Here is a 25,268-nt window from a genome sequence, read left to right as displayed (position 1 = left end):
GAATCATAGCAGGCTCTGACAAAGTATTAGCATACATTATTGCCATTTTTTTTCATGGTTGTGTGTGTAAAGCAAAGCAGTTTTATGATGAAAATGTTAGTCATGACTGTAAGCCCTTTTGAAAACTTACGCTATACTTGTCTTTCCTTTTGTTCAGTAGTTCAATAATCCTTTCATTTTTCATTAATCATTTCTCCAATTCTGACTTTTTTATTTCATGAAAACATCTCTGTCTTGTATTTTTTTCCTAAAGACACTTTAATGAAATAAAACGAACAAAAAATATCACAGCTTAAAATGAAAAGCATGTGTTATTGCAAGGACTCACTGATGTCTATATTGGCAAATGTTGATTGGTGACTGCCACCATGGCTGGATCGGATTTACTTCTGTTCTGAATGGTATATGGCAGACAGAATATAATTCTAGTTTTATTTCTCTGTCTGCATGAAGTTATAGAGCCATCTTTTTTTTTTTTTTTTGGAAGGAAAAAAAAATTTGTCTGAGATGAGTTGCCCAAACTGAAACACGCTGCAATAGCAGATGAGTGATTATGTAGTGATTTGCAGCATAATTACTTAAGAGAGACTGAATGGTTTATGTTGCTGGCTTGATATCAGTAAACTGTTTTGCATAGTCTCCTATCCTTTTGCCCATTTTAACAAACATACCTTTTCCAGCCTCCTTAACGGCAAGTCCTAGATTATTTACCATATATTAAATTAAAGAAAGATAAATAGAGTGCATCTTGGTATTCACAAAGGAAATCAGCAGGAGTTACTGTACTTTTGACTGCAAAGAGGTGCATAAAAATGAATATTTAATAGGATGTCCACTTAGGATACTCTAAACATCGTTACTGGCACTCGTCCAGCTAAGAAAAGCAGAAGGGGGAGGAAACTACGCACTGCTTATTTTAATTAGGTGAGATTATGTGGTTCAATAAAGCATGACAGCCTGCATAATGAAAGAAGAGCCCCATGTTTATGAGAGAATTATTGATGACAAAAATGTTGGCAGCATACATGTTTTACTGAGACAGTCGAAAACCATTTTATTATCTTTTCATTCATAATTTCCTGCAACATGCTTCAGTGTGTAAACTGATAACACGACCATGTGGTGGAGGAACCTTTTACTATTTTTTATAATAACGAACAAGGCCATTTTTCTTCTTCGCTTCAGAACTAAATGTTGTTGACCCTTTCAGGAGCTGGTGTAGAACATGGTAGAAGCAAACAAAAAAAGGCAAAAGAATATTTATTTTGAAAGTGTTTATTATGCGATCTGGGTTAGAACACATTTCTTGAAGGTAGGGGAGAGAGAGATTTTAAATAAGAGAAATGAAGGCTGGATTCTGATCAACACAATAAAGTGCAATTTTTGGACTTCATAGATAATAGTTGCCTGGCTATACTTTAGAACAGAACTAGAATATGTATTCTGCTTGCTGTATTTCAGAAAAATTTGACAGAAAGCTAACAAAATTTTACATGGAAAATAGATGCTATCTTGGAAAAATTAACATTTAATTTTTTTTTTAGTAAAGCAATGTTGGAGCTTCTCTAAGGTTTAGGGAAGCAGCAGTGCAGGAAGGAAAGTAGAAGTTAACACATGAAATGTGTCATAATATGTCAATTTTTCAACAGGAAAGGAATTAAAAGGTTTTGAAAAGATGAACTAGTAAAAAAGAAAGAAGAAAAAATTAACTTTAAAAAAGGAATATTGTAAAAAACACAACCAAATTAATATTTTGATTAAAAAAATATCTTTGTGTAACATGGCCTTTCACTTAAGAAGAAAAAAAAAGAATAATTGATATTTCTGGATAAAACTGGCTTCATTATCTTTATCTCTGACATTAAGGTGCAATAAGCCTATTTATACTTCTGTGAAGAATTCAAACACTGATCTCAGGCCACATCCAGAAAAACAAGTGACATCCATCCTCTGTCAGTGGACTTGGAGTGGATGTTAATAATAGTTCTGTCAAGATCAGCATATGTAGTGTGATGTAACAACAAAAATTCTTTTGTTGTTGCAAGAAAACTGAAAAAATTGGTTGTTCTCTTGAAATACTTCAGTGTTATTTCATACATGAATGCATTCACATGAGTGTACCAAGGAAGTACTCTCCATTTAGAGAAACTTCTGCCCAGAGCAACTTCTCATGAAAGATTAACTGAAAAATATGAGAGAGGGCGGGCAGAGGAAAGAGAGAAGATGATGTTTGTAGTATCAGCTTTCTTTTTAAAATCAGAAGGCAAAGGAAGTCGCATACTCCAAGGTTGATGCAGGAATTCAGAGTGGTCATTTCTTATTGTGGTCAAGATTCAAAGTTACTGGGGCAGTATTTTGCAGAAAAGAAATTCTAAATATTTTGCCTGCATGGAGGCAGCTGTAGCAATGGAAAAACAACTACTTTCTCTCTATCCCCGGCACCATGACATCCAAGTGCTCTGATGCTTAAATTCTTGGTTTGCTAATGATTGTATTTTATTTTGCTTGAAATTAAATAGTAATACATACTTCCAAGCAAATATTTGTTAAAGTTATGACATAAAACTTCCTGAAAATATAACCTAAATGGTAAAGCAGATTAATGAAGTTACTATTCACAACAAAATTTTGTCACACTTTCATTTAAGATAAATGATGTTAAAAAAAACCATTAGTTAAACTAAGATAGTGATCATCATGACCCATTCATAGGGGACATGATGTTCACATTCCTGTAAGGCTGAATGAGAGCAGCACAACACATCAGGGGGATTTTGTGCTTTTATTGTATAGTTGCCTTGATGCCAGCCACCAGCTCACTATCCAGACTGGAAAGGTTTTGGCTGACAAACCAACATGATGGCTGTGCTTTGCCTATACACAGCAAGGGAAGAAAACCAGATAAGGGAGTGTGAAGACAAAGAGCATCACCAGTCCTTAAATCCCACCTTGGTCCTGTTGTGTGAAGCTGGGACAAACAATGAGAGTAAAAAAGAGGAAATAGAGAACAAGGGGGCCCCGATCTGCTCCCTTTTGTAGTTAACCTGGTGCATGTCTCTTACGTGAACTAGATTTTCACACTTTCGTTCCTGCAAGCACAGCCAGCCTTCCTCCAGGAAGGAGCTGGGGACTGGGACTGAGCACAAGTCTCAAGGTGGAGCAGGAATGCTCAGCATAACCCTGCCCCAGCTGCACAGGACCCTCTCCTCTGATCACACCTTTCCTAAAGCAATACTCAGAATGCTCGAGACAAAATATGCTTAGCTTTGGTCCTCTACAGTGACAATTTCACCTGTCTAAGACTGATTAATGCGTATTAATACATTTGTTACATGGATCAAAACCTTCAGCAAGGCATTCTATTAAAATCATGGTGTTTATTCTTCAGTTTTTGATGTTGAGGATCCGTGTCTGTCTTTGGTTCTTTTGGAGCTAAATTTATTCCGTATTTCCAGCAGGATATTCAGGCCCAATAAGTATTAATAGGTTGTTTAAAAGGGTTTTGCCACTGGAGAGTCTTTTCTTAATTTTGTATACAGTATTTAAACCAAAACAAAAAGTCCTGACCTAAGTTGAGTAGCTAAAAGATGTTCTGCCATCACTAATTTTAATCTTATATTTAGCTACCATAAACAGTGAGCTATTGCCAAAGAGAGTGGCTAGCATAGCTAATTGGCTTGAGATTTAAAATTATAACAATAATTGTTGTGTACTTCTTGTGATTAGTTTAATTATCCCCATTTCCTCTGAAAGCCTCAACATTAATTCCCATTGACTGTAATGTTAATTACTGGCAGGGGCAGAGATGTTCAGATGCTGGCTCGTGCTGCAAAGTGAAGTAATTGATAACTTCAGCAGGCAGTTCTCTGCTTTAGAGAAATGAGATCATAACGTGTCATTATTTTCCTTTTTTTCTTTTTTTTTTTTTTTTTTTGATATGGGGAAAATAAAGAATAACACTGATAGCAGTGAGAAAAGTGTTAAAATTATGTTTCCAAATACTTGGCAGGCCTTTTTGGGGCGGCAGAAGGGGGCACAATTAAAGGAAAATAATTGCAGCCCAGATAATTTCATTTTGACTTGCTACTCCATTACATTCCTTACACCCCGTCACAGGCATTTGTTTCTCATCCTGACCTCAGCACTGACCAGAGAGGCAGAAAGAATCTCGCAGGTCCAGCAGCGCTGCTATTGCTGAATATCCTGCTGTCTCCCAGAGGGAGAGGTGTTCATTTGAGATTTTAGAGAACAAGAGCCTTTTCATAACCTCAATTACCACAAGGTCAATCTGCAACTGAGCGTTCAAGTGGCACTTAGATTGCCTGGTAAGCAGCTGTGGCCCAAGAGCGATGCTGAAACCAAGCTAAACTGTCCTCGGTGTCTGTCTGTTAATGACAGGAGTGAAAGAGAATCTTTCTGATAATTTGCTTTTTGAGGAACCAGGATTTGATTCTCAAACAAGTAAAGCCTTGTCAAGATTAAACATTCATTTGTAATTCATAACAAATGTCTCTGTTTCCCTCCATCTTTCAGTCATATAAACATATGTATGCATGTGTATATATGTGTACATATGCATAGCTACATGCACTATATACAAAGCATTTTTCTCTAGGCAACAACTTCTATATATTACAAAATTTTGAAATCATTATGCATGCATTCTGCTAGCAATGAATTTATATTACATTTTTTGTGATAAATATATTTATGCTCTGACATGAGATTCATGCATAAGAATTGAAAATTACTGTGAAGGTGATGGCAATCTGTCAATTGATTGAGAATCTTTCAATCCCTTCAACTTTTATTCTTTCAGTAAGGTCTCACTGTAGGTCAAAGTACAGTAGGAAAAACAGAATTACAGTGTGATGAATAAAGCAATTCAGCTAGATTAGAAACCAGTGTTCATCATGGCAGTGCCCAAACTGGAATGTTCTAAATCAAAACCCCAAAATGAAACCAAATGGTCTAAATTAGCACCTATTACATGTCTTGGTAAGGCAGTGAATATGTTGTAGTCTCCACAATTTGAATGCTTGTGATGCATTAGAAACACACACATTTAAGCAATAGCAATATGCCAACTCTCTTTGATCCTCCTTCAGAACTCTAAGCCCTTACCGACAGTTACTTAAGGCTGACAAAATTCTGGAAAAAATCCCAAGTATTATTGCACACGGGGATTGTATTTCTATTATTTTTATATCTTGTCTCTTTTGTTGCTTTTTTTTTTTTAAGAAACTTTCCAGTACCTCTTTCAAAAATCTAGCTAGAAGATATTTTGATAAAACTTCTAATTTTGTCAAGGATTAAGCAAGCCAAAAGATAGTACTTTGTACTCTCTGCTGCCTGTACTTCATTTGACCATATCTTTCCTTTCCTTTCCTTTCCTTTCCTTTCCTTTCCTTTCCCTTTCCTTTCCTTTCCTTCCCCTTCCCCTTCCCCTTCCCCTTTTTCCTTCTCCTTCCCCTTTTTCCTTCCCCTTTTTCCTTCCCCCTTTTCCTTCTCCTTCTCTGCCTCCCACCATCCTTTTTAAAATCTTCTCTATGGTTGACACTCCTTTTTACTTCAGGAGGCAGTTTCCTTGTTTCCCCAATACATTTAAAAAAATTCTTAAGAAGTAAAAAAGTCTCTGAATAGACTCTAGTTCTTTCTTAGTTCTAGTTCTTTCTAGTTTCTTTCTAGTTCTTTCAACTGAAACTCAGCTGAGGTTTATTGGTTTATCTCAACTAACTTTAGTCATCCTTGGAGTAGAAATCTGCACCTGCAAAAGTTATCGAGAGTTCTTTTGCAGTCAGTGGAGAAAAACAGGCATTACTAAAGGTGATTCATCTCGTGATGAAGCTGGCATCCAAACCAGGGCAGATTAATCACATTCCAGAAGTTAGGTGAGATGAATCCCAGCTCTACAGACTTGAATAGGAGTTTTGCCACATAATGTGACTCAGAGCTCACATAGTCATGACTTCAAGTGAGGCGTGAGCCTAGCTCACGCCTGTGAAACACAGAATGAGAATTTTGTACTGCAGATGCTGAAACTCACTGTGGTTTCAGCTTCTTGCAATCAAATAAATATCACATATTAACACATAAAGCATTGCTGTTCCAGAAAACAGTAAAAGATTTAGTGAAACTAATACAGAATTGAGACACTCAACTTCAACCATTCCCAAGTTACCTTCAGAATTTCCTCTCTATTTTCTCTTTTTATATATGTTAGAGTTTCTCTTATTTGAGGAACTTATTCATTAGTTCCTACCTAAAATAAGTAAATAAAAAGTAGGAAATAAACCCAGCCTTCTTCCAAAGCCCTGTCTGGCCTAGGACTCATATTGTCAAGTTTTGCTGTCTCATAAGGGGTGTGCATGGCAACCTTCTTAGAGCATGATGTGGGGAGCAATGTATTTCCCCTCCCCTCAAGAGGTCAGTACATATTTGTCTACTTGTTTCCACACTTTGGCTGAAAAATAAAAGTTTTTTCCTATTCTCTGTTCCTTCAGATAGTCCTTGTACTGGTTTTCTGGCTAAGCAGTTCTACAGTTTCTTTGATCCACAATATAGGAAAGAGTGGAAGTTTATCTACCTCCAGACCTATCAAGCATTTGGTTTGAAAGCAGTTCTGTGGGAGATTTCCAGCAGTTTAAGGACAGTAATTAATCCTGACTATTCATTTCTGAATTAAATAGACTTTTATAAAACATAAACACAGTTTATCTTTTTACAGAAAAGATTCAATGTTTGTTTGGGGTTTTTTAAAATAATGGATACAATTCTTGCTTGCAGGAAAGGATTCTGAGATTTTACCTCAGATAAACTGAGGTAAACACAAGATAAAACGCTACATACTAGAGAAATCAGCTTAAGAGAAAAGCATTTGCATCAACACTATCAAATTTATTGGTTTGGGACAGGGATCATGAAACCAGTGATATTTAGACTGGTTTGTATCCACTGTGCTAGATCCCTCCAAGAATTATCAGCGATGTCCATACAATATGGCCCTTGGATTTGACTCTTCTCTTGTTTTTAAGTGGGTCATTCAAATAATTTAATAATCATGACTAGTCTTTTTGTCTTCATTTTTTTCAGTTCAAGTTGTTTGTAACAATTCCAAACCTGTAATGCGACTAGACACTGATATTTGTATACTATAAATCTCTGCCTTTATATTGCATATACTGAAGTATGGCAGGAGATGATCTCTGGGTTAAATAGGAGGTCAAAGCTTTTTGGGATAGAGCTAGAAATTACTTGAGAAAGCACAGCACTAGAAATTATCTATCAAAGCACATATACTGTGGAATAGGGGACCCAACTACCATGGAATGCTTTGTGCCTGTAACATTAAAGGCCTTTCAGATCCTCAGTAGATTTGCTTTACTTGTTTGCTTTATTTTTTCAATCTTGTTTTCACAGTTTAAGATATCAGCAAAACTTCTTGAGTAAATTATTGGCTGATGCATACATTTCAGTCTCTCATTGAGTCAGATACATTTTTCCAGTTTATTATTTTTACAGTTTTAATATTTCTGAGGTTTTGGTTTGTTGTTTTGGTTTTAATTTGTTGTTGGGCTTTTTGTTTGTTTGTTTTTTCTCAGACAGGAATATAGAAAAAGCTTCTCATTAATTATTTTTCTTGATAACTACTCTGAAATATTTTTCATTGAAATGAGGAGCTTTCTGTCAAAGCTATTCAGCTTTACTGAAAAATAATTAAGAAGGGGTATTTGGCTAACAAATTCTGTCCCAGAAGGCAAATTACACAGATGATAATTACACAGATGATAATTACACCAGCACCTTCTCTACAAATTCAATAAAATGCTTAGCACAGCCCATCTCTGTGCTGAGTATACTAAAACCAAGTGGAACCCTTGGGCACTGCAGGACACCTGATACCATTCACTGTCGTTTATCTTCCTTAGTGTCGAAACTTTGTAAAACCTGGCAAAACACACAGACACAAAAAGAAAAGTCAGATAGGGAACTGATAATTGTCAAGGTCAAAAGGACTGTTATTCTTCTTTAAAGCTGTCAGCAAAAATAGCATTTGCAAGCTCACTTCTTTTTGTTTGGCTTTGGTTTTTTTAGCTTTACATTTTGACATTTTAAAAGCCCATGTCTAGATTTTCAAGTGAGTTCTTTCCCCAGTGGAATTAGAGCTTTAGTTATCAGTCCTGAAGGACAATTATGCGTAGAGATGATCAGCTGGATCAGTTTACTCAAGTTCTAAGTGACTATTTTTCCATATTTCCAAAAGAAGGTGATTTTTTCCCCCATCTTGATTGAAGTGCGCTAGAACCTGAGTCTTAGTGTGTGCTAGGAAGGCACTTGGCACATGCTGGGACCTGAGAAATATCAGAAAGTTCACATGGTCTGCAGTGAATTCTTATTCTGTAACATGCTTGGCAATATCCACTCTAATGAAAGCAATCCTCCCTGTAAACTCGATTTTTACAGTGACTCCTGAACTTGTGATGTATATTTTTTTTCCTTTCGACACTCTCTCTTGTTCAGTTGGTGGCTAAACATATCATATTTGACATTTTCATAACTCTAAATAAAACATAGTCCATCTCTTCAGAATTTGCAGTTTCTTTCTGCTTCAAATACAAAGAAAAAAGCAAAGAACTTCCTTTTGGGCAATTATAGACAATAATTTAATGGTCTGCAACCATGAGACTCAGATCTATTCCTCAATTCTCAAAAAATATATTCTGATTTAAGGAAATTCTGAATTATCAGTGAGGTAGCCCCTCTAGCAAGTATAATAACCACCAATTTATAAGAACAAAACCACTTGCTGTAAAGGAAGCTCTAATATTGCCCTGTGGCAGTTGTGTTGAGCCAGTGTGAGTACAGGGATTATGGGGACAAAGCACAACAGCAGCATGCCCATGCTGTCAAACCACTCTGCATTTAAGCCTGTTTGCACCCACTCCTGCATTCATGCTGTAACTTCCTACTTTTACTCTTTCTAATTATTTTGTAAAAATTGAATGAAATTTGAAAGGATGAAATATCCCATCTGAATCTACTGTAGATTTTTAGGTACATGCTACTGCATAGTCCAGTGTTTCAGAGGCAGTCATTCAAATTCCCCTTGTGAGAAGAGGAAATTAATATAATTTCTCATGTATGAATGACAGTTTTGCTCTTATTGCCTTAGGAGATAATGATGGCACCAGAGCTGGCTTCTTGCACACAGAGTGATTTAGCAAGCTTGTTCTGGGAACATCTACTATAGCAAGTACATGGACAAGATAGGAAGATAAATATTTCGTTTGTAGTTCCTTAGAGACCTTGAGCATAAGGTAACCCATCAATTTTTCAAGCACTGGCAAGACTTCTGGACATTCCAAGAAATACACTTTTTGGATGCTTGGAAAATTTTAATACCTAGGAGTGAGAGCCCCTATGTATGCAACAAATAGCAATCAAGTACATGTTGCATCAGAAATTTGCACTGTGTTTCATAACTAGATAGCTGTGATGTATGGTAAATCCACCTCTCCCATCCTCTGAGTATCAGCTCCTTGCCCAGAAAATAGGCATAATAACAACACATTATCTGTGGAATATTCATAGAATCACAGAATTGGAGAATGCACTGAATTGAAAGGGACCCAAAAGGGTCATCAAGTCCAGCTCCTGGCCCTGCACAGGACACCCCAAGAGTCACACCATGTGGCCAAGAACATTGTCCAAATTCTTCTTGAACTCTCAGGCTGGTTCTGTGACCACTTTCCTGGGGAACCTGTTCCAGTATTACTAGGAGTGGTTTTTCATCTGTCTTTGAAAGCATAGCTTGAATCTTATTCACCTGCAGGAATAAAGCTCTAGCCATGCTCTTTATGTTTTCAATATTTAAAACAACACAGATTAAAAAAACAAAGAAACAAAGAAAAGTATCACTACTTTAAAAGAATTACATTTTAAAATTAAACATTGTTAATGATTTTTTTTCTTTTCTGAGGAATGTGAACTTAGAAATAAATAAATATGAATTTTTTTAAGAATTCACAAAACCACAGAAAAAGCTGAGTCAGAAGGAACCCAAAAGGATCGTGGACCCCAACTCCTGGCCCTGCACAGTACCATCCCAGAGGATCACTCTATGTGCCTGACAGCATTGTCCAAATGCATCTTGAGCTCTGTCAGGCTGGTGCTGCAACCACTGCCCTGGGGAGCTGTTCCAGTGCTCAAAACCCTCTGGGTGAAAAACCCTTTGCTAATATCCAACCTAATCTGCCCTTGACACAATTTCATGCCATTTCCATGGGTCCTGTCACTGATCATGAGAAAGAAGAGACGAGCGCCTTCCCCTCCTCTTCCCCTCATGAGGAGGCTGCAGACTGCAATGAGGTCTCTCCTGTGTCTTCTGCCGTCTGCGGTTCCTCATATGGCTTCTCCCCATATGGCTCCTCCTCTTCACCACTTTTGTTGTCATCTTTTAGACACTTTCTGATAGCTTAATATTTTACATTTTGGCACCTAAAATTTCACAGAATATTCAAGGTGAGGCCACCCCAGTGCAGAGCAGAGCAGGACAACCCCACTGGTGCTGCTGTGCCTGGTGTCCCCCAGAACACGCTTGGCCCTCCTGGCTGCCAGGGCACTGCTGACTCACACTCAACTTCCCGTCAACCAGGATGGCCAAGTCCCTTTCCATGGCACTGCTTTCCAGCACCTCATTCCCAGTCTGTACTGTACATCCAGGGTTGGCCCAGCCCAGGTGCAGAATCCAGCACTTTCCCTTGCTGAATTTCTTATGGGCTGTGATTGCCTGACCCTCTAATTTATCAAGGTCTCTCTGCATGTCTCCCTGCCTTCAAGGGAGTCATCAGCGCCTCCCAGTTTTGTATTGTCTGTTGACCTGTTTAGTATTCAGTTAATATTCTTGTAAAGATGGGGAAAAAGCAGTTGTACAAGTAAATTAATAACTCTACTAGAAAGCCAGAGTCATAAAGGATGTTGGACATTGCAATTTAAATAACGATATCAAAATTATGTTTAAACTTTATTTTTTCTAAATATTTTTAAGTTCTTTACAAGTGCTTGCATCACATCTATATCACAAACCCTTTCTGATACATGACTTTTTTTTTTCAGAAATGTGCATATTTACATTCACTAAATAAAGAGAGCACCTCTTTTTTTCTGGCACAGTTTATTCTATCAGGTTAACCAACATAAGCTATGCAGCTAAATTAATTCCTTGCTACCCGAGGGATGACATCTAAGCTGGAGTAAGTACCATTATAATTTAACTAGCAAATGTGGTTTTTTTAATTGTCTAGTACAAACTCTTTCCCACCTGATTAAGGTACAAGAGCCACAGTGTGTTTTGTTTATTTTCATGAGGTGGCATAGTAGTGATTTGTTCAATTGCAACATCCCAGAGCTATCTTGAGAGTGTCTATGTGGCCCTTGGTAATTTTTGCAATTGCTTTTGTTTGCCCCATTTGTTTAGCTTCAATTGCAGTTTTTCCTCCAGGAGTTGTCACTTTTCCAATGAATAGCCAAGACTAAGGTTTTACTTCGTCTGTGTTTTGGAAATTGGTGGAAGCTTTACAGTATGCAAGCAGACTAAGCATTTGGTTACAGTACATTGGCTAGGTGCTTGCTAATTCTTGTTTTCTGGAACGGTTTGAATGTAGCCATCTTTGCATTTCTGTGAATAGTACAAAAAAGCAGGAAAAAACCCTCAACTCTATATACCTGTATGTATATAGATATGTAGAGCTTACCTTGGACACTAAGTAACAGGATAAAAATAATTTTAAAATTATTATTAATAATAATAGTAACAAAAATAATGGTGAAAAAAGTAGTAATGAGAACAGTATAATGATATCCAGATTAGAATAATGTGCAGAAATGCAGTATAACTCAAAAGTATTTTTAAATCCTTGAACTCTCTCTAAGTCTTTTTCTTCAGCAAGTATAAAAGGGAAAAGAATCAATACTTCTCCATTATAGCTTCTAGACATCTTACTTCATGGTAAAAAAGGAATGACTAACAATTTAACTTACTTGAATAGAATATATTTCTGGGTTTGTACATATATATTTGAGACAAATAAAAGTATTTTTTTGTTTCCACTGACAGAAAAGCAAAATAGAAGTTCACTGGTATGTTATTATGCTTTGCTGTCTCTAGGAATCAGAAAATGAAATATGTTCCATGGTACCATTCAAAGCATCGAATCAAAAGATCTTTCTTTACTCCATTGTATTTCTAGGATTCATTCAATTTAAGAAAGAGATAAAAAGAAGTTCAAAATTCAAAATTTCAGGAATTTATCACAACTGAATATTTTATTTTTCTGTTTCACAATATAATTATTCTATGACAACACAAAGTGCCGTATCCCTGGAAATCTAGGTTGTAACATTAAACCTCAACTTTGTACAAGTGCAAGTAGTTATACAATGTTCAAGGTGATGACAAGTATTCTGCATTTCCTGTCAAATATTTCCTTTGGAACTGACTTTTTTTTTTCTTTTTTTTTTTTTTTTTCCTATTTTTTTTCTTTAATTATCCTTTTTTCCCAAGGTAGGTTTGGCGCTTGGTGCACATCGCTTCTTCATTTTGGAGTATATAGTTTAAAGTATCATAAACCAGAATGCATAGTCTGACACACTAATGCTGCCATATGGCTGCACGAATGTCATCTCTTAGAAGGGGCACTTTCACCACAGAAAGATTAGGAAAGCACTTGTTTACAGTGACATAACTGCTGCTTTACTCTGTTGCACTGAGAAGAGCAAGAGTTAAATTATCTGTGCAGACACTGGATGATTTGTTGCTATGAAGTCCTTGGGTCAGGTTCCTCATTGAGGGGAGCTGCAGCGACTTGTCTCATATACAGTAATGACTCTGGAGCAGCTATTTTATTGCCTAGAAGAGTGAACAATGAGGCCTCTGGGAGCCAACTCAACCTGGCCTTAGCTCACTAACAGAGCTGAGAACAGCTTAATTTAGTGCAATCATAATTTGCATGATTTTTCTTCTGCAATTTCTATTATGTAAAATTCTCCTGTGAAATAGCTAGCAAAAACCCCACTGGACATGCAGGAAGAGAGATAGAGTCCATATCTAATTTTCTGGAAGTTTTGGAAGCAATCAATTTTATGTAAAAGAAAATGTGTTTTTTCTTAGTTGTTCCTATAGCTGCAAAAATTCTAGAACCCAATCAGAGATAAAATTTTGAATGAAATTTAGAATGGCTGGGAGATCTATGTGACACTTTTAATTAATATAACAGTCTTTTTCCATTACTCATATTTCTTGAAAATGTACAATTTGTGATTTTCCTGCCAGATCAGTTCTAATCCATGGCTCAGATTTGTTTAGTTATCACTATGAAAAAAGCTGTCTACTTCAACAGCATTAGAAATAAAATGCCATGACACAACAAACCTCCACCATCCTTAAGATTTTAAGAACAGTACCAAACATTTCAGGGAGATAAATTTTATGTAGGGATAGGTGTAATGGCAAAAAAAAAAAAAAAGCTTTGCTAATCATGAGCAGCGAATTACCTTTCATATTAATTGGACATGTTTCTGGTGTAGTAAATTAATACAAATGGGTAAGTAAGCAGCTATGAGGAGGTCCCAAATTAGTATGAAGGATATCAACTATTTATGCAACTATATTTTTCCTATTAAGCTAACAACCACCTAGACCATGTGGGCACATTTCAGATTAATTTATAGAGGTGTAAATCTCAGATAACACTGTTGTAAATCTAGAGTAATTCCAGTGAGCACAATGAACTTACTCACAGCTTGCATTAGTGTAATTGGAATTGGAATACAGTCTGTATTACAATAAGGCACCAAGTATGTGGCAAAATTCATTTTGCTGGAGAAAAGCCTCTTAAGTTTTCCACTGAAATTTACTTCAGAGGCCAAATAAGTGTAGAGCTGTCTGCCTAATCCCAGGATGGACTAAGTAAATTTATACTGCGCTCTTTTCACAGAGCTGTTCATTGTTAATGGCAAATTCACTTGTGTGTGCTTCTAGGAGACTGCCTAATTCATACACCGTTTAAAACAGAACCACTGCTGATAGCTGTAATTAGTTACATAGCAACCCTTTCTCCTGCTGCTGCAAGAGTGAGGCTGCTAGTCCAACTTTGTAACAGGCATGTACCAATTAGTAAAGCCTGAAACTGGTCCAGTGATACTGAAATGAAAGGGTAGCAGCTGAGAAAGTGAGTCTACTTTTTTTGTTGTTGTTGTTTGATCTTGGAGGTATTACATTTGTAATTAGTTTGCAAAAATAATCTGCAAAAGAATAGTTGTATCTCATTTTGGTCCTTCTGGATTGTGCTGTTAAATACACTTTATGTTTCATAACACTACAGTTATTGGAAAACGCTCAATGATAGAATAATGGTCTAGTATAGGACACTAATTTGAAAACATTTATCAAGTCCAGTGGTCTGCTTTATTCTTCCTAATCTTCAAAAGATTTATTCTCAAACAGATGAAAAAATTCTGAGATCTTAGTAGTAGGTGTTCACAAGACTAGAAATCTAATCAATGTTGGATTTTTTCCTTCTTTCTATGAGTATAGAGGTAATTAGCTTGACAACTGAGGAGGGATAACATCAAGAACTCACATCTATTTCTCAAGCAGAAAATCTCTTTTCTTCATTAAGGAGACATTTATTTTGCTGATCCTTTGAGTTGCCTTCTATTCATTTCCTAAATTCTACATGGCTTTTCCAAGTATTTGACATATATTTTGCATCTCTCTATAGTTTAGTGCTCTGCATTTTGTAATGTCAATTTTCAGTGTTTTTTCCAAGTGGTTACTAGGAAATTAAATTTAAAAATCAAAAATTAGACTAAGGTTTTTTTAGGCTACATTTCTGACTCCATTTGCAAAATATTTTCACACCACTTTTGCCACAAAATCTAGACAATACAATTTTTCCATGTGAATTCCAACTATTTTGAAAAGCCTAGTGAACAAGTTCTTCTGAATAAAGCTTCTGCCTTTTGTATAATCAAATACCCTTGCATTTGATCCTAGAATTAGCAAGGGATGGATGCTTTGAAGGTTTTCAGAGGAACCTTATGCACTCATAAGGTGTCTATTTCAGGCATCTAAGTCAGGTACCTGCCATCTCTCCATAGTCCTTAGCAGTTAATGAACCTTAAAGCTACACAACCAAACTAGATGATTCTGAAGTCATCCTTCCAGAATCACGTGTAGGATGGGCAATTGGTCCTCAGAAAAGCTGCTTTCCTTCACTTTGCTTATTTACTACTAGCTAGTTGCCATATTTTGTACTATAAACATAATGCAGCTCTCTCCCCCACTTATTTCAAATGTATCTAAAAAATCCAAGTTGTACTTTGTAAAATACAAGTTTCTCTGGGAAAACTCAATACAAATGATGCAATACATGGAGAAGAAACCTATTGTGTCTAATTCACAATGTATCAAGGTCTGAGAAGAAAGTTTTCCATGAGCAGAGACAATATGTTTGTGGTAAAATGTGTGTCAGTCTGTGAATTGTGTAACCTCCCATGGGACTTCCTTGTCATCAGTAAGTCAGAAGAATGAAATTAGCATGATTTCACTCAGTTGTGGGTCTTTTGCTTGCTTTCTTTTTAAGATTATCCTTTATCTGTTGTAACTCTTAAAATTTCAGAGGTATAAAGCTGTGTTTGAAAGAATGGGACTGGGAAGACCCATGTGTGTTATGTGGGATGTGCATGAAGGCATTACTTGTGAAAAGCACTTGAAAGGTCCTTTGCCAGTGCAGTTTATAACTGAGCTAGCACATTTCTGTGAACTTCTCCTTGGTTAAAAGCAAGGTGTTATCCCAGTGAACACAGTGATTACACACACCAGCTCCCTCTTCCTCTATCTCCACCCACCCCTCTCACACCTCACAAAAAAAAAAAAAAAACTCCCAACCAAAACCAAAACAAACAATCCACTTTCATGTACCAAAACCTGGAATCCTAAAACTGTCATTACAAAAAGGTGGTATATTTCCTGAAGCCCAGGCAGCTGACACTGGGGTCACTCTCTTTAATCATGGAAAGAGTGGGGAGTGGCTCCCACCTGGAGAGAGAAAGGAAATAGCATTCCTGTCATCCCAGATTGTTTAAGCATGTTGCTGATACAGCAATGCTATTGACAAGCAGCAGCTGTGGAGGGGGCTCTTGTTATTCCTGTATCTCCACTTGCAAAGAATTCCTCAAAGACAGTGTTGTGATTTTATGGAATGAAAAATATGATAAAAATGGACTGATCTTGCTTAACATATGAAAGAACTGTCCTTTACATAGCAATCATTTTCTTTCTAAATTATGTAAATCATTATGTTTTCTCTCTACAGATGAAAAAGAGTAAGAAAGTTTCCTACAAAAAAAAACAGACTTTGAAATGCCTTAGATTCCTGGGAGCACTTTAGGAAAAGCAAACTACCTTTGCACTTGCAAAAGCCTGTAGCCTGTACAGAGAAATGTGGTGACAGCAAAGAAATTATATCTTTAATAGGAAATAAAGGGGGAAAAAAGGACTGGTATAGACTACATAGAATGCATGCTGAAGCTGATGAATGGCAGAACACAGACAATTTTGGAAGATCAGGTACAGATAAATTCAGTTCAATCAGTAAATGGAAAACTTGTTTCATTGATGAGAACAGTACAAGAGCCTAAAGAGACTAAAACAGAAGGAAAAAAAAACTGAATTCCCTGAGAATCAAACTCTGAGAGGATCAAACACTATAGATGGCAAAGGAGAAACTACCATGGCTTGCTGCCAGGGAAATTGCTTTAGTTTTGTTTTATTGTGTTTCCTACTTTATTTTGTGCTTTCATTTCAAGGGCAGAAAATGAGGGGGGAAGAATGTTAGATTCAGGACAGTTTGGGGGATTTTGTGCCTCTTGTTAATGAACTTTTTGTGACTGTTTAACTGTATTCTATGTTTTGACCAGCTCTTAGAAACTTTACTCTTCCAGAAATTTTGTATAACACCCATTTACATATTTTGAATGCTAGTAGAGATCTTGTTTACATTATTAGGTCAGTGCTAAAAGATGCAGAAATAGATACACACTCAGTGGAGATAGGGTCCAAGAATATTTAGCTGCTAAAAATTAGATTCAATGTTCAATGTATGTACAATCAGTAGCTTTTCCAATGTCCTATCCAAATTGGGTGGCTTTCCACAAATCTATGCCTTGTATTCCAAAAAACTGAAACACAGGAGAAACTCTTCAAGTAATATTTTTAAATGGTTAAATAAAATTTTCTCATATGACTTGGTTTCATTTTAGTGTTCTTCTTGTTTTCCCATGCAAAGTAAAAATGTTAAAGCAAGGACAGCCTGAAAATCTTAGGCAAGGCTCTCTCCTCTGAAATCACATCATTAAGAAAGTAAGATGCAACTGACCATAATGGGTTTAGGAGCAGTGAGTAAAAGGATTTGTTTAATGAAAAATAGACTCTCAACATTTCTCAATTAAAAAAACCAAAGTAAACTGAGCATTTACAGTTATATTCATATGAAGTTACATGTAACTTATAAAAATGTTTTTAAAAGAAAGTTTCAGACAAATTTACTAACAAATAATGCCAAAAGTCATGTGTAGGATGAAAAATGTATTATAGATATGAAAAAAGGGGCACCAATGGTTTTTCCATGAGAATTAAGATATTTCCAGAGAAAATATATGGTAAGAACCATTAATGGTTTATTTATGAGAACATTATAAATATGAGTCCTTTTTATATACTGCTTTCTTACTCACTTCCACTGATTTTTTTAAGGCTGTGTGTATTTATTCCTTTTTAAAGAAATATAAACAAGCTGGTAAACAGATAACCATATTCTAACACCAACATCTTGAGTGGGGGTGGGAAGCAACTCCAACCTCCTCTGTGCACAGTCAGCAGGAGCCCATGAGGACAAATGGTTTTACTTATTCACACACTAGTAAAATCCTCCCTGCAGAGCCAGGTTTAGCAGGGTCTAATTTTTGTGTTTTATTTTCGTTTCCCACAGATGTTGAAGATGCTAGAATCAGAAGGGCCTTTCCTACTGGGAATTTTAGAACGGCTTTTTTTCTGTAAACTGTAGTATTAAAACATAAAAGAGAGCAAGACAGAATATTTACAGGAAAAAAAGAAGCAGGAGAAAAAAAGCTTTTTGTCTAAAAAAGGCCAATTACTTGGTTAGTATTAATGGTACATGGTTATATCAGTGTTAATTCCATACACTTTCTCTTCACTTTCTTTTTCATTTACATGGATAAAATCAGCAAACAACTTGGAGATGTTTGCACATTCAGCTCACTTCAGATTTCTCAAATGTAGCTGTCTGTATCTGAGCCTTTAATGACCACCTCCCTCTGTATTAAATGAAGATAAAAGGCCTAATGAAGAGTATAATACTTTAGGGCCACTTTCAATATTTACTTTAGGACATGAGTAATCTTACAGTATAACTCTTGTGTTTTTTGACACCTAACTGTCAGGAGTGCAGGTGACTTGCTAAGGCATGGGTATCTGCATTCTAACTTCTGGGTTTGATAAGAGAAATCCTGCCCTTGGCATTCACCTTCTGGCCACAAAGAATGAGTTGCCTCAATCCATAAAGACAATTCAGGCAGATGAAAAGGAAAGACAGCAAAATAGAAAGGCAGTACTAGACCAATTCAAAGGAAGGCAATATCCATCAAAGCAGAGATGGTCACAGAGGCATCTCTTTGAGCCACCAAAACATATCAACTATCTAACGCAGAAAAGAAGCAATCAAAGCAGTCTTCACAGGAGCACATGCAGAAAAAGAAGAAACAACTAGAAATTGTATCAGATAATGGAAGACAGATGTTTTTAGAAGAACTGCAAATAAAGCAAACCTATGATCCCTTTTTTGTCCGGGTGCTATTAAAAAAAAAAAAAGGAAAAAGAGAGGAAAATGTGAAAAATAATGGAAAATGGTTACATTTTCTAAAAAATTCCCAAATTTCCTAAAATTTGCAGGCTTTTATGACATACCTAAAACCTGATGAGATGCATCCCAGAACCCTGAGGAAATTGACAGATTTAATTGCCACAGTACTCTCCATCATATTTGAAGAGTCATGGAAGCCAAGTTATCTCCTCAGTTACCAGAGAAAAGGAAACATCACATTCATTTTTAAAAAGGGGGACCCTGGTTACTAACTACCATTCAGGTTCACCTCAGTATCTGACAAGATCTTCCAGGAATTTATGCTGAAACATGTGGAAGACAGGAGGTGATGAAAGACAACAGACATGGCTTCAAGGGCAAATCATGCCCAACTAAGATAGTGGCCTTCTCTGAAAGAATGACTGTATCAGTGGACAAAGGAAGAGCTATTAACTTCATCTCCCTAGAGATCTGTAAAGCCTCTGATATGGTCCCGCATTACATTCTTACCTCTAAACAGGAGAGGCACTGATTTGAGTTATGGACTGTTAAAATGAATAAGGTATTTGCTGGATGGTCATGTCCAAAAAGATGCAGCTAATGACTCTAGGACAAAATGGAAACCAGTAATGAGTTGTGTCTCTCAGGAATATATTCATGGATCAAGTATAGACTGGGACCAGTACTGATTAACATTTTCACCAGTGACATAGGCAGCGAGACTGAATTCACCCTCTGCTAATTTGTGCATGACACCAAGCTGTGTTTGGCAGTCAATCAGCTAGAGAAGGAATACCATCCATATGGATTTTGACAGGATTGGAAACTGGGCCATGGAAACCTCATGAAGTTCGACAAGTAAGGTTCTACACCTGGGTAATGGCAATATCAATACAGTCAGGGGAATTTGAGAGGGCTTTTGCCCTGTAGAGCAAAACCTGGGGATAGTGGTAGAAGAAAAATTGAATGTGAGCCATCAAGGTGCACTTGTAACTCAGAAAGCCAAACATATTCTGGGCTGCATAAAAAGAAGGGTGGCCAGTAGGCTAAGTGAGATTATTTATTCCCTTTTATCCTGGTTTGATGAGAACCCATCTGGAGTACTGTGTCCAGCTCTGGGGTCATCAGTACAAGATAATGGAAGACAGATGCTTTTTCTTTTTTTCATGGATCTGATTGAGTTGAAACAAAGAAGGGCCTTGAAAATCATGAGGGCTTTCTTATTCAGAAAGACTGAGAGAGTCAGAGGTTGGTCTGACTGGAAAAAAAGGCTTCATGGAGGCCTTCAGTGTATAAGGGGGCTTGTAAGAAAGCTGGAGACATTTTACCAAGCAATTTGGGGACAATGGGCAATGGATTTAAACTGAAGGAGAACAGATTTGACATAAAAAAGACATTTTTTCACAAAAAGAGTGAAAATAAAGTAGAAGTGGTTGCCCAGAGAATTTGTGGATGCCCCATCCCTGGAAGTGTTCTAGGCCAGGGTGGATGGAGCGTCCAGTGGAAGATGTTCTTGTCCATGACGAAAAGGTAGACTAGATGATTTTTGAAAGGTCCTTTACAACCCCCAGAGTTCTATAATTCTATGAAAACGACTGGGGTTGAAACTTTCAGTTTGAAAAACAACTACTCCATAGTTCCTATTAATATAGCTTCTTTTCTGTAAATTCTCTAAGCTATTGGAAATAAAGTTCACGTTTTCTTCACATCCAAAACTATAATTCTCAGAAATTTTTAGAGCTAAAACATACATTTTCTATCTTTCAGTCTCCTCTTTTTGGTTTCAGAATCACTTCAGATTTGTTTCTTCTTTAAGGTCTCAATTAATTGTATTTAGTTTCATAAGTATTTAGAGCATCTACAAGATTCAGACATTATCAGCTGTTACAGAAATGTGATTAAGAATAGGTATAGGAATCAGAATAGGAATAAAAGTAAAGGAAAAGAAATAATAAAATATGAATGTATCATATTCCACTGTTTAATTGTTTTTGCACCGACATCTGAAAAGTGAGTTGAATTTTCTAGTTTGCTCTGGGAATTTAAGGTCACTTCAATGAGACGAATAATTGTAAACACACAAAGATAAGGGTTGGTTTTTTTGCTTTTGTAATATTATAGAAGTGAAAATCAGCTGAAATATGGAGGTATGTGTTCAGTTCATTATTTAAAAAAAAAATAAGCACTACAAAATACGTGGATTATAAGGAGGGGCCAGAGGTGGAACCAAGCAAGATAAGAAAAACACAATCCTACCATGAAAAATATACAAATAAAGAGGCCTTCAGCTTTACACGGGAGGGTGTCAAATTTGAAGCTTGATTTGAAAAAAGGGGATACATCAGAGAAACAGAATTTCAGATGTAGTTCTGCTTTCCCTGGGTCAAATCCAGGTCCTGCAACAGAAGGAAAAATTAAAAGCCATCTCAGTTGGAATGAATTGTGGAGAAAAGTCAAGCAACATAAAGAACTTGGACTTTCATTGACTTTGAAAACAGTTAGAAAAACTATTACTCCCCATGTCCTTTTCACAATTGTGCTTATTACCACAGCAGACCTTCAGCAACAAAGTTTACTCTGCAGAACTGAGACAGTTGGTTGTCCCTGGTCAGAAAAGCATCAATGAGCACAGCTGAACTAACCAGGCACATCTTAACATTTGAGCAAGAGCAAAGAATTTGTTCCAAGTCAAGTCCTGAATCTGGTTTGATGATTCATAGATATATCAGTTACACCCAAATGACAGAATTTTACCAGGATCTGAACTTCATTGAGATTTCTGAAATTTTTAAAAATTTTTTAATTGAACACTGTGACAGTTTCTCAGTTTTACTTTAGTGATATTCAATAAAATACATCTCTATTGAGCTGTTTGTCTCTTGTTGCTTCCTGTTAAGACTTTACTGTGTGACTCACTTGTTTGGCTAATGAACAAAACATATTTTCAAATACTTCTGCTTGAACTATACAAAGCTGTTAATAATATTGTTATCATTTAAAAATATAAATCTTTTCCTTAGTTAAAAACAACAAAAACATTTCTATTATTCTTAGAGAGAAATGAACCAAAGTATATGAAACCCTATATTTAGAAAGACTGTGGATTTGCTTTAGATTCTGGAATACCTTTATTTAGAAATATTGTTGTGCTCTCTGAAGAGACACACTGTAGGGACAGGACACCATCTGGAGAGACCTTGAGAGGCTTGAGAGGCTTGAGGCCGGTGTGAACCTCATGCATTTTAACAAGGCCAGGTGCAAGGTCCTGCTTGTGGGTCAGGACAATCCCAGCCACAGATGCAGGCTGAGTGGAGAATGGATTGAGAAAATTGTTGGGGAGAAGGACTTGGGGTGCTGGTGGACAAGAAATTCAACGTGAGCCAGCACTGTGTGCTTGCAGCCCAGAAAGCCAAACATATCCCAGCCTGCAGAAGTGGGTCCTGCAGGTTAAGGGAAGTGATTTTCCCAACCTGAGCTCTGCTCTGGTGAGACCCCATCAGGAATACAGCATTCAGCTTTGGGGTCCCCAACATAAGGAGGGTATGAACCTGCTGGAGTAAGTCCAGAGGAGGGCCATGAAGATTATCAGAGGGCTGGAGTACCTCTGCTGTGGAGAGGCTGAAAGAGTTGAGATTGTTCGGCCTGGAAAAGGAAGGGCTCGGAGGAGACCTTCCAGAACTTCCCGGTACCTAAAGGGTGCTGAGACAAGTACCCCTGTCTCAGACACGAGAGAGTTGGAGAGGGACTAGATATGCATATCTAAATTCAGCTACATGAAGAAAAGGTAATGAATGTCACGATGAAAGAATTTCATGCTTTCCCCCAATGAGTAGGGGCATGCTTTCTTGTGGGGACATATATTTCCTACTTGCTGCAGAGTAGTGTGTCTCCAGCATCCTACCTTGAGTATGTAAAGTCAAGGAATCAGAAAGAACCTGCAACACTGATGCCAATGCTACTGTCACAGGAAAATGGAAAGCATGGGAATATTTAAGGAAGAAAGCTAAGCATTATGTTTAAATCACATCTACAGAAAAATGGCTGCAATGTTCAATGATAATGTCCTTTCCAGTCCTTTATGAATGAAAAAAATAAAGCATCCCAAGCAACACCACTGTTATTTCTAGTAGGATTCCCTAAGGACTGGTACTAACCAATGATAATCACAATTCCCTTCCAGTTCTCTGGAACTAAGTTTGAAAAAACACACTCTTGATAAAATTTTTGGACAACATAAATATTGGTAACACGGTAAATTGCTGAGCAAGACAGTAATCACACTCAGTTATTGAAAGTACTTTATAACTCTGACCCATTCAAAGAAATGGCTTTAGCTCAGCTAAATGCATAATGATGTTTTTAAGGAATGAGTAACAGCTTCTGAAAAAGAATAATTCTGAGAGCTATCCAAAACACAAAATAACAACCTGAGTTCCCGTGATAAACTTGTGACAAAAAGGCTTATTTTGATCTTTTGCTGTGTAAGTAAGAAGAACAAGGAAATACTGCTGAAATGGATATCAGGATACGGAAGTCCTTCTTGTAAGCATATTTTAAAAGTATTATTGAAAAGGCTTACATGAATCATAAAGAAAATTCCAAAATTTAACAATAATTATTCCCACGAGGAAAAAAAAAAGCCTTTCAGTCAAAACCCTAATAAACCTAACCCATTTAATTTACATATATCAGCTGAAAATATAAATGATAGAAATTTTAAGGATAACGGATTTTTCAAGTTGTACAACAATATTTCAGCAGCTAAGAGGGGTTCTTTGGCTCCTGGCATTCTCAGTTCAGGACTGAATAGTTTCAAAAGCCTATTGTAACTGAATACACACTACCAAACACTTGCAAGTCTGAGGATATACCAATGCCCACTGGTCACCTCCAATTTGAAAGTATGGGCCTTAAGAGCCCTAATCCTACTGAGCCAAACTAAAAATATTTGCTGTAAATTTGATACAAAAAGTAAAAATATGTTATATAACTGCCTCAATAGTTATTTGTATGGGAAAGCTTTTACTGCAAGTTGATAAAATGTGCTTTATAAAAGATTAATTGTGGGATCACAGTAATAGCTTTGTCTCTGTCATTATTAAATATATTCTTTTAATGAAATTTTCTTGAAAGAAAAAATTAATCCACAAAACAACTCAATCTCTCTACCTTTTATCTTGTCCTCTTGTTTCAGAATCTAGCTTTTTTTTCCTCCTCATTGTAGATGTTATCATTTCAAATGTATTTCATACAGCTGGTTTTTTATGGTATCTTATTTGGTATTTTCTTCCAACTTCAGATCTGTTCCTTCTTCCCCTTTTTAATTAAAAGGATTTATTAGCATCTGTAGACATGTGAAGTTATTTACCAAATATTTATCCTCTGAAACAGGTTCTAGACCTTATCTTTATATTGTAGAAGTAAATATTACAAATTGCAGTAAGCTTTTGTTTTACAGAAAGAATTAATCTAAGAAGAGCAATGCACTATGAAAATGTTATTGGATACAAAACCAGAATTTATCCACCATAATATTAAGAGCCTCAGTTTTCTCACATCCTTAAAAGCTGGAAAAGGAGACACAACTGGTTGTGAAATATCCTTAGGATATACTCAAGCCTGAAATTCCTTTTGAAACATAGAAATATAAAGTATCACTTCATCTCACAAAACTATTAATTTATAAGTGGATGTGTTTCCTTCTTCATCACATTTTAATTGGAAGTAGTGTCTTTTACGATTTCTTCTAAGCTAAGTATTCTCAGTAGATGCACAAGGGATCAGTTTCCTCCTATGATTTCAGATTTGGAGAGTTTTTTCAGTGTCACCAGACTCAAAGACAGTTGTAGGTAGTGTTGTGGTGTCCTGTATTGTCCCATTTTGGCCTTCCAGGTCACTTTCCCAGGTGTGCCTATACGTCTCTCCCTTCCCCCTTACCCCCATGCTGAGTGAGTCCTGTCACTCAGACTTAGCATTCCAGCAAGGCGTCGTGTGGTTGGTCAAGTTCAAAGGATACCACTCAGGCCCAGGGGTCATTGGCCTGTCTGGGTGTCATCTTCCACTGGGCCCCTGCCCCTCTCACCTGGTTGGTGGCTCACCTGTACCTCCCCTCCCCCTGTCCCTGAGCTTAAAAAGGTCATCAGACCATGCGGTTGGGGTTCTGTTGGAGCAGGTCCTCACGTGCAGACCTCTGTAACCATGGAATAAACCTCTGGACATTAAACCTTCCAGCAGAATCCTCTCCTTTTTCTCTTCACCATCGCCTGAAGCTATTCCTCTTAAGGTAATGGGGTTCCAACAAGCCTGGACTTGTTCAGTGCCCAGCTG

This window comes from Ammospiza nelsoni, chromosome 2, assembly GCF_027579445.1.
Source record: "Ammospiza nelsoni isolate bAmmNel1 chromosome 2, bAmmNel1.pri, whole genome shotgun sequence".
In the NCBI taxonomy this organism is placed as follows: Eukaryota; Metazoa; Chordata; class Aves; order Passeriformes; family Passerellidae; genus Ammospiza; species Ammospiza nelsoni.
Note: the sequence above shows the minus strand (reverse complement) of the source record.